This window comes from Vulpes vulpes, chromosome 6, assembly GCF_048418805.1.
Source record: "Vulpes vulpes isolate BD-2025 chromosome 6, VulVul3, whole genome shotgun sequence".
Taxonomy (NCBI): Eukaryota; Metazoa; Chordata; class Mammalia; order Carnivora; family Canidae; genus Vulpes; species Vulpes vulpes.
In genome coordinates, this window is record NC_132785.1 from 6203651 (window position 1) to 6213282 (window position 9632).

Sequence of the window (9632 nt, forward strand, 5' to 3'; positions counted from 1 at the left end):
GATTTCTTGGTCTTGGACTTTAGATTTATCCGTAAAAAGGTGGAATCTCTGCACGGCATCCTGGTCAGACACCACTCTTTCCAAATCCTGGCTTCAGGGAAGGGCATTGGGTGCAGAAAAGATGAGTTTTTAAGTTTTGTTGTATCTGGCTTTTGGTCGGTGTCCACAGAATGCCTGCATGAGCGCAGTCATAACAGATTTGGAGGTTTTAAAAAATTCGTCATATACACATTTCTAGAAAGTGAGGATCTTTATTTGGGATATTTGCAGCAGCCACAGGTTCTCCGTACGCTTCCATTTTTGCATATGGTCATAAAGTCTGAGGGCGTCCGCCTGAAGGTTGCTGTATGTCCATCCACACGTAGACTTGCAGTCCTGTGGACTGGCACGTATGGCTCCTCGGAGGGAGATGCTGCACGCAGGAAACATCTTCCATGATCACAACACTAAAGCTTCATATTAATACAGGAAAGGGAAGGCAAACTCAGAATTTAACTCCCCCACGTTGTAAAGCTGCATAACTTGGAAAAACACTGAACACTTGGAAAATCACTGGAACAAATCATCAAAAAAATCAATTTGCAAACACCTAGAAGACCACAGGGTCCTCAGTAATCATCGCACATAGCTTTGTGGAAAACAAAGCTTATCGGATAAATCTAATTTCCTTCTGTCACAGAGTGACAGGCACGGTGGCCGGGGGGGAGCAGCCGAGGTACCGTATCCCGATCTTAGACACCCGGGGAGTTTGCCCTTTGTCGTGTACTCATGAAGAAAATGTAGGTAAGGCTATTGCCACCTGGCAGCGACACGTCAGACCCAAGGTCAGGGCTGGGCTTCACCCCGGTGGGCAGCCTACACTCCGTCTGTGCAGAAGTGACCTCAAGCTTTCCCAGGCCTCTGCTTGGTTCCTTATTTTTAAAATGTCATTCAGGTGTTGTTTACGGACATCACTTCATCGGTTCCTCAGTTTCCTGGACTCTAGTTTGGGATTAATAATAGGACCGGCCTCACGGCATCGTGAAGATGAGATCAGAACGTGCGTGTCAAGGGCTGGGCCCCGGGCGAGGCGGGCGGCCACCGGTCGGCCTCCCCGTTAGCACCAGCGTCCCCACTGCTGACACGTTTGGCTCCTCTTTCTCCTCTACTCCCAGTCACAACCTACCCCGTCAGCTGCTCACGGGGTCCTGTGTCTGCCTTTACTCTGTGTCCCCTCTCCTGAAACGCTCTTGGGCCCTTCCTCCAAATATCCGCCTCTTACCCATCCTAGCAGGCTTCCTTCCAATGTGGTGTCCTTCTCGGAGCTTCCCCCACCCTTCCAGCCACCGGGAAGCTCTTCGGACTCCCCTTCCGTGTCATGTGTACCCGTCTGCTGATGCTTATTCCTGTCTAACTTCAGGTCTTGACTCAGATGTCACTTCCAAGGTCTGCCTTGCGCCAGGGACAGGGGTCCTACTCGGCTCTGCACATCTCTGTCTCGCCGCACCTGCCGTGGCCCCACATGATGTGCTCCGAGGCCAGCGCCCTGCACCCAGTAAGTGCTCAATAAACATGTGCTGAGGGGCAGTGTGAACCGGACAAGGACTGTATTGTCCTAAGGGACACCTTAGGCTCCAAGTTACAGAAAGCCACTGGAACTAGTTGGGACCCAAGGGAATCACAGGCTTATATAACCCAACTGTGGGAAGTGGGGTAGTGTGGCTGGCCTCAAGAACAACCAGAACCAGTGCTCTCTCTCTCTCTCTCTCTCTCTCTCTCTGTCACACAGTCAGATTTATTCTCATCCCCTGCAGGCCAGCTGCTTCCAAGGCATCTGGGCACTCCCAGCCCCAAGTTCATTCTGCCCAGCTTCTCCAATCAAGAGGGAAGGCCTTTCCTAATTTCTGTTGCAAAGTTCCTGGGGAGGAATTCGGTGTCGCCTGGGCCCGATGCCCTCCTATGGTGGATGCTCGGGGGGTATTAGGGTTGGCAGCCCTCCTTAGAATCCCGCGGTGGAGAGGCAGGAGGAACGGACTAGAATCAAGCCAGATAAATCGTGGTGATGGTCGCCTCACTTTGTGAATGTACTAAAACCCTCTCAGCCGTAAAAGACGGAATTTTATGGTATGTGAATCCCATCTCAATAAAAAAATAATAAAAAGTAAGCCAGAAATAAAATCCTGCTGGCAAAATAAACATTTTTTTTATATTCTTTTTATTCAAGCCATTCATTTATTCAGTCAACATTTATAGTGTGTCTCTTATATGCCAGCAGTGGCCTAGATGATTTACAATTTAGTTGGGGAATCACACACACGCACACACACATCAGGTAAGAAGTTTGGATTGCATTGTCAATGTGCTCGGAAATCTCTGGAAGTTTAAGCATGGAGGGAGATCTACCCCAGGATGGGATTCCCTGGATTTGAGGGGCTTTGAGAATCTTCTGGCCTGGCCCTCTGCCTGGGGTCAGCAGCAAGCACACTTTTTTTGTAGGAAGAAGAGAATGTTTTAACAGGTCTCTCAAGATGGCCTCACAACCTCATCCTTAGAATGTGGCAACTTTGTCATAAGATAAGGTTTCCTTTTGGGCCAACCTAGATCACATTATACTTTTTTAGCCCGTTTGCCCAAAGTTAGCCAACCTGCGAAGTTGGAAGGCACAGTCCCTAAGCCCCAACTGCAAGCTTGAGGGGCTTGCCGGAACCACCCTCAGGTCTGATGCTGTCCCAGAAGGACCCACAGGACTCCGTGAAAGCTGCAGTACCATGGTTAGGGTTTATTACATGGAAAGGAGACAGAATGAAGTCACTCAAAGGAAGAGACACATGGGGCAAAGTCTGGGAGGGTTCCAAGTGCCAAACTTCCATCGCCTTCTCTCTCCACGGAATCAGGATGTGTCACCCTCCCAGTGTTGGTGTGTGACAATAAGCATTGAATATTGCCAACCAGAGAAGCTCATCTTAGTTTTCGTTGGGGCTTTATTTATTTATTTATTTATTCACAAGAGACACAGAGAGAGGCAGAGACACAGGCAGAGGGAGAGCAGGCTCCCTGTGGGGAGCCCGAAGGCAGCTGCTCAACCCTAGGTGCCCCTAATTGGGGCTTTTTATGTAGGCATGGTTGATGGATCACCCAAGTGGCTGAACTCTCAGTCTCTAGGCTTAATGATAACAAAGTGACCCAGACTCTGAGTCACATGGTCTTTCGGACATGCCCAGCTACCCCCTAAAACTGTCAAGTGTGCCTAGCACCTGTCCTAAAGAAAGATACTCCTAGCAGATATGACATAGATTAAATCTTCCCAGACCCCTTTCCGGGCAAGTCCAAATCCTTTACTATCCATCCTTTTTCTTCCCCTTAACTTTCTCCTCATTAGAGACAGAGGAGAGAGGATTGGTTATTGCCACAAACTGCAAAACATTGATCAGTGCTCAGGACAGCAGCTCCTGCCAGCTCGGGCTGCCCTCCCAGCTTCTCTCCAGACTTCCCAAGGGGAAGTTCCCAAAAGAGGGATTTGGACAAACTGGGGGTGGAGGAGTAGCAGGTTTTCTCTGAGGCCCAAGCTCTTTGGCCAGCAGTCTCAAGTCCCCGTGCTCAGATTTTAAGATGGAAACAGTGAGCCCTTGGGTGTGTCTGCTACCGCCCCAGAACCCCAGGTTAGTTTGGGGAATGTCACCTGCATTAGGATTGCCACCAGAAGCTCGAAAGCCAAAATCACAGAGTTGCAGGTGGAAAATGGAGGCTTTACTTGTAAAGGCTTTGCCCAGTTCTGGCAGCATTTGAGAGTGGACCTGGGGAGATCACCTCCTCCCTGCCCCCGCCCCCAGTGGGTCTTGGCTCTGTTGGCCGACATCTGCAGGACCTTCTGATTATGTATACACTTGGAGAGTCTATTTGCCAAGGGCAGTGACCCCCCCCCCCCGCCCCCGATTATTTCTTGCCTCTGGGTGCTTCATGGCCTAGTGCTGTTTTCCATTCTAAGCTCTAATACAGACAAATTGGAAGTGGGGGAGTGGAGAGGAGGGCAGGGGATTTTGTAAGCACCCCATGTGTTCACTGAGTGGAGGTGGAAACGGTGAACCTGACGGCTATCAGAAGCTGGAGTAATTTTCCATAACCTGTGCTTGTTAATGTCCTGATTGGGGTTAATGGATTCAAGGGAGGCAGAGAGAGTGGCGCAGGGGAGGGACGGGAAGGGGGACTAATCAGAAGCTGGCAACAGCTCAGTGGTGGGGTGTGAAGGGAAGGGATGATTTGTTGACAACCCCAAGATGATAAGCATCCCCAGAGAGGCAGAGAAGTGGGGCAGAGAGAATGAGATTTGTCTCCTCTGACAAACCCGAGGCGCTGCTGGGACGTCTAAATGGAGCAACCTCGGAGCTCAGGAAATCGAGGCGGGGACACCTGTGAAAGCAGACACCTTGGGGGCAATAGTCATTTTCAGGCAGCTAGGAGGGGACCTCTGGGGTTTTCTCACCGAGCAGGGCCTGGCTGGTGCAGGGGGGCCGGTGGTAGAAAGGGAGGAGAGGGAGGAGCGTGGGCTTGGGAAGGTGGGACAGGTTCTGCTGTGCGTGTGACCTGCGGTGACAGGCATCTCGGGGGCAGGCAGCGTGGATTTGACATTTCGTGCGATGATTCCCTGGCAGATGGCAGCAAAGTGTCTCGGGGAAGGTGTGACTTTTTCTAATTTTTGCCAAGGTACTCTATGAGCTGGGAAAGGCTCTGGGCTACTTGTTAGGTTATTATTATTATTATTATTATTTTATTTATTTATTTATTTATTTATTTATTTATTTATTTATTTAATTTATTTTGTATTCGCCTTGCAAATTTTCCAGTCTTTTCTGAACTGGCTACATCATGTGAGGAAGCGGTCAAAGCCCCTGTGCTGCTGACTATTTTGTAAGCTGGGAACTTTCAGCTCGGCACACAGCCTCCCGCATGCGCTTGGTGTGGGATTGCGGGACACCCTGGAAGGGTGAGTGGTACAAATGTCCTGGGGCGCCGCTCAGCACGTAATACACAGCAAGAGCCCGGAACATGTTCCCTTGTTTTCGCCTGCTAATCCTACTTCCAGAGACCAGTTCGAGGGAAGAGTCGGGGGAGAGCAAAGGCATAGATTTAAGAGTGAGGATAGATTTAGGAGCAAGGATATTTTTCCTTACTTAGTTTTGATCCATTACTCCTTACGGCGTCACCTATCATTAAAAATGTGGGAAACAATGACGTGATAAAAATAGGAGAATGAATGAACAAACCCATATGCCCATATAATGGAATATCGTACAGCTGGTGTTATTTGCAGTCAAGGTTATTTTAGGACACAGAAGAAAGCAGGATCCTGCACTATATGTGTAGTGTGGGTCCAGCTTTGTATGTGATATTAAGATGTTTGTGTAAGTAAATGCACGCACATAAAAACTGGGAAGAAATACACTAAAAAGTTAACAGCGGTTATTTCTGGATGATAGAATTAGAAGTGATTTTGTCCCTTTACGCTTATCTTAATTTTCCAGCTTCTTTGAAATGAGTATATAAATGCTTTATAGTCACAAGCCCTTTTTCCCTGAAAAAAATCCATACATGTGGGGAGTGAGTGTTTTGAGAGGTCCTTCTCGGGCTCTCAGCACAAGGAGACTTCAGAGCCGTGCAACCTCCTGTCAGCCTCTACTTGCTGTTCTTACCCTTCAGATTTGGGGTTCCAGTGGGGCAGGGAAGGGACAAGGCTCCGGGCCTGCTACACCGGCCCCCGGGTGGGGCGTGGGGGTGGACAGTCCATCTTCTCATCCAGAAGTGAAGCCTGGATGCTCTAGGCCGCGCACAGGAAATGCCAGGTTAGTTGTATGTGAGATTCCTTTAGTAAACCAATTATTGGGGTGCCCTGAGGGGCCGGGGGTGGAGCGTCTGCCTTGGGTTCAGGCTGTGACCCTGGGGTCCCGGGATCGAGTCCCACATCGGGCTCCCTGCATGGGGCCTGCTTCTCCCTCTGCCTGTGTCTCTGCCTCTCTCTGGGTCTCTCATGAATAAATAAATAAAATCTTAACAACAAAAAACCCTTAGAGTTAAAAAAAAAACAAAACAACTAAACCCATTATTTGGTTTACTTCACCAAAGGCTCTTTCTCCAGAGTTTACAAACTGTCTAAGCACACGACTCGGATCTCCATTAGATTTTCTTCATCCGGTAACTTCCTCGAGTCAGGGCGCTGCCTTTCCTTATTGCTCTGTCGCAAATGAAAACCAAAGTCGTTTTTTCCCTTTTAAAATTATTTTCAGGCTGAGTTTTGATCCATTACTCCTAAGCTGGATGTGGAAGGCCCAGGGGAGAGTTATCAAAATGAACTTCTATTTGAGTTCTTCTTGGAGGCTTAGCAGGACCAACCGGTACCTTCACAAGCCAATGTCAGGTATTACAAATAAGACAATAAAAAGGGAAAACAGAACTCATCCCGTACCAGACTCGGCGGTGATTAAAAAAAAAAAAAAGGCCCATAATGAAAAACTTGGATGTTCAGAGAGAGCTCTCTACCTTTTCAACATGATCTTCTGAGGACACGCTATAAATAGACCCCAATGCAGATGCATTTATACATAGAAAATCATTCTGCTTCCAAGAAAGACCCCAAACCTTCATAAATTTCCAGTCTCCTGTCCAATCGCTCCTTTGCTCAGGTTGTGTCCTGGCCACAGGGCCAAGGGACTTCCAGGGAAGGGAGACCAAGGAAGTAAGGCTCCAGCCCTTCCCTCGGGGAAACGATGATGAAAATTTAAATGTCTTGCAACTTCTGGCTGAGTCTGTAGCTTCTTCGAAATAAAAAGTTAAAAGAAGTTGAGTGAGAAGGATCAACGTAAGGAGCTGGGGGGTGGGGGTGGGGATTACGCAGGCTCAAGGTGCGGCTTGCAAGGCTGGGGGGTGACCCTGAGGGAAGGGCAGATGCTGGTGCGTGAGGCTAACGGGCTTGGAAGCCGAGCGAGAGCGCACGCGGAGACACGGGAAGGGCAGAGCCAGAGTCCCACCTGCCTGCCAGCGGAGCCGGGAAGCAACCCTTGCATTTCCTTGCACACTTTTTGGGACACTTTTTGGGGTGGGGCGGGGGAAAGGGCCGGTGCTCCAGGTGGTTGCGTGGGGTTAGTCTTTTGGTTCTGCCCTCACCATCCTGGTTGACTTGTGGACGACTCGGTGTCGATGCCTGTCCCCGGCGTTGCAGCTGAATTCTGGGGGAGACACTCAGGTCCTTGCCTCGCCACCCACTGCCCGACGCCCAGGGCCGAGCTGGGGCACGCCAGGGCAACGAGCCGTGGGGATGCTCCGAGGGATCGAGCGCGGCCAACGGAAGGCCCTCTCTTACGTCCGTGCCATGGGTTTGTTGGCCAGCTTCTGCCCGGGCCAGCGGCCACTGTCGAGTCAGATGACCTCAGCGACCAGATGTCCGGCAGAGGCTGGGCCCATGGGACGAGGCTGCCTCGCCGGCCGCACCCGCCGGGGATGCTGACGCTGGCCCAGACGGCGCGGGGCAGGCCCCTGGGGCAGCCAGAGCCTTGAGAGGCCAGCATTGGGGTCAGGCCACCTTGGCTGCTTCCCCCGGCCCCGCGGGGCCAGGGGCAGCCTGTCCCTTCACCCAGGAACCCGAGCTCTCGCTCCCTCCCTGGCAAGCCCTCCCCCCGCCCCCCATAGGGAGCTGGCTCGGGTTCCTAGTGATTCTACGAAGTTCTCTCTCTTGTGAGGGTGAAAACGGAGCAGCCTAAACATCTTCGGAGCCCTGGGATCTGCCACAAAGTGTCCCCCGGGGCACTCGTGACAAGACACAGGGCCCCACTTTCAGAATTTAGAGTAAATCTGGCCTCAAAGGTTTGGTCACGGTGCCCGCTTCCACTTAGGGCCTGCTGGGGCTTCAGTGGGTCCCCGAATATTTTGACCTTCTTGGCCAGGCTGCCCCAGACCGCGTACCCTTTATCTTGGCCTCTGGAAGTGTAGACAAACGGAGGAATAAAGCTGGGCTGAGTCCAATAGCCCCGGGAGCACGGCTTCTGCGTAGACAGACAACTTGGAATCGATTCCTCCCATGGGCGACCTTAGGGGCGCATCCTGAATTTTCTTCAAAGCCTAGTTCTTCATCTCAAAAGCAACGGGGTTGGGGGACGGGTGGCTCAGGAGTTTAGTGTCGCCTTCAGCCCAGGTTGTGACCCTGGGGACCCGGGATCAAGTCCCACATCGGGCTCCCTGCATGGAGCCTGCTTCTCCCTCTGCCTGTGTCTCTGCCTCTCTCGTGCTCTGTGTCTCTCATGAATAAATAAATAAAATCTTAAAAAAAAATGTTCAAAAGCAGCACGTGCGTGGTAAGGTCAATGTGAGGATGGCTGAACACACAGGCGGGGTGCCCCGGGGCCCTCCCAGGTTCTTAGCCTTCCCCCTCTCTCCACCTGCTTCTCCTGTCTCTAGAGCTATGATTTCTCCAAACTATTTTAACTGCTGGAACCTTAAAAAAAAAATTTCCAACACCTGTGTAGGTTTGAAGCCCAGCATAGAGAACGGATGAGGGCCCCAAGCTGCCACCAAGGAAGCCCCTGCATTGTCCCCTCTTCTTCCCCTGGGCAGAAGCTTCCTGCAGATTTGAGGCCACAGGGATGGACTTTCTCGTTCGCTGGGAGACCCTGGGGCACACGGGCACCATGGATTGCTGCCACCTGGGCTGCTCCCCACTTTCCACTGCTCCCACTCCTCCTGGGTCTGGGCAGCTGGAAGCTTCCCGTGGAGGGCTCCGGTGTGTTTTGGGTTTAAATGAAAGCACTTTGGGTCAGAGTTCTTTCCACGCTGGTGTTTTCTCTGATGAACTCCCCCCTCTCGGAGGGACAGGGACTAGCTGCCTGAGAGCCCGCGCCCAGCCCAGGGGCGAGTCGTTGCGAGTTGTTTTGTGCGCCTGTGTCAGCAATGGGGGGAAGAACTTGGCGTGCACGGCCCTTTGCTGGGGCTGGTGTGCACGTGGAGAAGACTGATAGAATTAGGCATGCTGGTGCAAGAAGGGGGTCAAAGGGTAAAATCACAGGACACTTAGCTGTGAACCAGGCTCTGGTGCCAACTGAGCAGTAGGACCTGCTCCTGCCCTGGGTGCCTCTAGCTCTGGAGGTAGCCTCTGCCTGAGCTGTCCCTACAGGGGGACCCCGGGGCTGTGAGGGCTCCGGCAGGTGCACCCCCACCCCAGGCCCGTGACTTGCCCTCTCTCTGCCTCCTTCTCTGGTTGGCCGCCGTTTCCTTTCCTGCAGGATCCTCTGGAGGCTCGTGAGAAGGGGCACATTCGTCCCTCCCAGGGAGGAGGAATATTTGAGGGCTGGGAAGAGGGCTTCTCTTCCTTTCTGGGTCTCTGATTATAGATCGCCGGGTCTGGAGGATGAGGGCAGCCTGGAGTCCTGCCCTGAGCCGGGAGTTGGAATGTACAGTAGTGCTTTCAAGACCTTAGTCATCAGTAAACAGAGCTATTATGCTCCGTGTCTCATGTGCTCTCTCCTCTGCTGGGTCGCCTGTGGTTGCCATGGATATGGCTTTGTCTTCGGAGGCCTATAACCAAGGAGGATTTAAGTAAATCCTCGTGGGGCAGGTCAATATTTCCATACCCCACCCCACCTCACTGCACAGCCCCCAACCCACGCACCCAA

General features: G+C 51.8%; 1 long non-coding RNA gene across 1 annotated transcript in view; it reads left to right on the top strand.

Annotated features, from left to right (window-relative positions):
- Positions 1-2157, top strand: part of LOC112933930 (uncharacterized) — a 3864-nt gene extending 1707 nt beyond the window's left edge. Inside the window, exons 2-3 of the long non-coding RNA XR_003237778.2 lie at positions 1400-1534; positions 1794-2157. This is a non-coding gene — a long non-coding RNA (uncharacterized lncRNA). The remainder of the gene's footprint in view (positions 1-1399; positions 1535-1793) is intronic.
- Positions 2158-9632: the final 7475 nt, after the last annotated feature.